This window comes from Ailuropoda melanoleuca, chromosome 16 (genome assembly GCF_002007445.2).
Source record: "Ailuropoda melanoleuca isolate Jingjing chromosome 16, ASM200744v2, whole genome shotgun sequence".
Classification (NCBI taxonomy): domain Eukaryota; kingdom Metazoa; phylum Chordata; class Mammalia; order Carnivora; family Ursidae; genus Ailuropoda; species Ailuropoda melanoleuca.
Window position 1 is genome coordinate 76,444,054 of NC_048233.1, and position 3,463 is coordinate 76,447,516.

At 39.6% G+C, this 3,463-nt stretch overlaps 1 pseudogene; it reads left to right on the plus strand.

Moving 5' to 3' along the window:
- LOC117796602 overlaps positions 1 to 1,627 on the plus strand; it is a 5,718-nt pseudogene extending 4,091 nt beyond the window's left edge.
- Positions 1,628 to 3,463: the final 1,836 nt, after the last annotated feature.

Below are 3,463 nucleotides of genomic sequence, written 5' to 3' on the forward strand. Positions count from 1 at the left end.
TCTTTTTATTATATAATTTAAAATACTTAGTGATATGTAGTCTTTCCTTTATTAATTTTTGGTTGTTTTATATAAAGATATTTAGACTAATACTCTTAGTTTATAAAAGAAAAATTGAAGTGTAATAATAAATAGTAATACTGAAAACCTTACAAAAGAGATAAAGTGTAGAATAAAGTTCTGTTTAAGTCTCAGCATAGTTCCCAATTCTCTTCCCAGAGGCAGTTGCTTGATCTGTGTCTTTAAACTCATCAGGTAATAATCTTTACAAATGCAAGTGTGAATTTAAATATTTGTATGTGAGTCTTTCTATGTGTATGTAAATTTTTGCTTTACTTTAGAACTTTTTATAAGTAAACTTTTAATTTTATAGTAGTTTACTGATTTTTAATTTTTTAATTGAAGTATGTTGACATACAATGTCACAGTAGTTTCAGGTTTACAGCATCGTGATTCAACAATTATGTACATTATAATAGTGGGTGGGATTAGGGAGGGAGAGAGGTTTTGAGCAATCTCTTGGAGAGCCCTCATTTTTCCAGACCCCCTGGCTTGGGCTGCCTCTGTTCCCCATGGTAGCATGTCTGGCCTCTGACGTGGCACTTTTGCACCCACGAGGAGGTGATGGTGGAGGTGATGGGTGGGGAGGGGCAGAGCCCTCCTGGGTTTACCCTCAGATCTGACTGAACATCCTGGTGGGTCAGGAATTAGGTGTTTGGGCGAGGTGCTGAGGTGTGGGGGAATCCACCACGCCTCCCCGCCCTATGAGTTCTGCAGGGGGACAGCATTCTGTGGACCTGAGGTTGGGGTGCAGCAGGTGCCCCAAGGCAGCCTGGAGACCTCTCAGGCGGAGGGCGAGCTGGGAGCAGAGTGCAGAGCGAGCTCTGAGGGTGGCTTCCCTGAGCAGAGCACTGCCCCACCAGAGGCCATGAAGCCAGGCAAGGAAAAGCTGGAGCAAAACCCTGAGGAGTCCCAGGACATCAAAGCTCTGCAGAAAGACCTGGAACAATTTGCCAAGCCCCTGAAATTGAAGAGGATCACTCTAGGATATACCCAGGCCAATGTGGGGCTTACCCTGAGGATTCTCTTTGGGAAGGTGGTTCACCAAACAACCGTCTGCCCCTTTGAGACTCAGGAGCTCAGTTACTAGAAAACATGTAAGGTGCAGCCCCTGCTGCAGAAGTGGGTGGTGGAAACTGACAATGATGAAAATTGGCAGGAAATATACAAAGCAAGAACCCTTGTGCACGATGAAAAGAGCAAGTGAATAAGTCTGGAGAACCGAGTGAGGTAATCTGGAGAACACGTTCCTGCAGTGCCTGAAACCCACCTGCTGCAGATCAGCCCCATTGCCCAGCAGCTGGGACATGAGAAGCTTGTGGTCTGTGTGCACTTCTGCATTGGCTGCCAGTAGGCACTACTGGCCAGGAGAGGATTTTGAGGCTGCTGGGTTTCTTTTCTCATGGTACCAGTATCCTTTCCTCTGGCACCAGGGCACCACTTTGGTACCCCAGGCTATGGGGGCCCCCACTTCACTACCCTGTACTCCTTGGTTCCTTTCCCTAAGGGGGAAGCCTTTCCCTCTGTGTCTGTCACCACTCTGGGCTCTCCCATGCATTCACACTGAGGTGTGGGCCCTTCCCAGGAATGGGGGGCAGAGGAAAGGGGAGAGCTAGGGAACAAGAGCCTGGGGTTTGTACCAGGGCTTTGGGATTAAAGTTCTTCATTCACTGAGAAAGGAGTTGGGAACACAAAAGGTGTGGGGGCAGGGAGTTTGGAGAGAAGTAGTTGGAAGGAAGGTGAAGTTCAAGGATGCTCTTGTTTTTAATCCCCACATCACTCATCCCTTGTTCTTAAAGAATCCTGGGACACACACACGCACACACACACACACAAGTACCTTGTGAAATGCTCATCCTGAAAAGTGTGGCTTCCATCTGTTACCATACAAAGTCACTACAATATTATTGATTATACTCCCTATGCTATACTTTTCATTCTTGTGAGTTATTTATTTTACTCCCTGAATATTGTACCTTTCAGCCCCTTCACCTATTTCGTGGATCTCTCCACTCCCTCCCCTCTGACAGCAGCCTGTTTTTCCTCTATTTATGAGTCTGTTTCTTTTTTTCTGTTTTTTTTGGTTGTTGTTTAAATTCCACATAAATGTGAAGTCTCTTGCAACATCTTGAAGATAGTCCTTACCAGTCCATATAGATCTCTTAGTTTTTCTTGTAGTCCATGTACTCACTTATAAATATATACTAAAATATATATATCCTTTCCTGTTAATGTTACTACCTTTTTCTACAATGAAGAATTTTATTACTGTATTTTTGTGAATATGTGCAAGTATGAGTTCCTTGAGAGGAATTGTTCATACATGTATTAGAGTCAATGGTCATATAGTGAAATTGCCAAACTGTCATCCTTGAGATTGTACTAAAGCTACCCTGCTGTTCAGACTGTGAAAATACTTCTGTCCACATCTCGACAACCACTGTCTGATACATACTCAAGGCATAAGGCAACCTGAATAAATTGCAACCTTTCTCATATTATTGAGTTTGAGTATCTTTTCAGTGTTTAGTGAATCATCTATTAATGTTTTTTATCTATTTTGTGTAATTGTTGATCTTTTCCATACTGATATTTACTGAGTGCTGTCTTTTATTAAAGAAATGATGTCTTTTACTGTTTGCAGAAGTACCTGTTATTTTTCTGTAATTGTACTTGTGGTGTGTTTTAATACTTGTATACATTATAGAATGCTTTTGGCATGTAAATAATGCTTTTATTAAGTTAATCGTAAATTTTTTTGGTTTTTATTATTCGTACCAATGTAGTCTTCAACTGCTTTTTTTAGTACTTAATTTTAAAGCATTATTTAGCTTGTATATCTTACATTAAAACTTTTGATCCATCTGGAATTTATTTTGACACAGGCATTAAAGAGATATGGATTTTTAGTTGGTTTTCTAAATTTCAGGGTTTTTTAATTAGTTGCATAATTTTCTTTTTGCTATTGACTTGAAAGCCTATTATATTCTAAAGTTCCATATATATATTTAGATCTCATTTAACATTCAGTTCTGTTTCATTGATCTCTGTTCATGTACCAGTTGGTACACAACAAAATGGCTTTCATATATATCACATTTTGATATGTCTCTCAATATTCTTTTTCCAATTTATGCCTATTCTTGCATATGTATGCTTCAGAAAGAAGCTTATAAGAAAATAATGAGCTTACACTGAAATAAGATAAATTTAACATTAAAATAAGTTGACAAAATAAGTTTAAAATAGTTTATATACAAAACAATAGTTATTTTTAAGAAGTTTCAATTTCAGAAGATTAATTTAGGAAGGGTTTGCAGCTTTCTAGTACAGAGAACTGTTATCCATGAGCAGGTCTTTCCATTCAACAAGTCATCTTTCTTGGCCTTCGGTACTGCTTCCA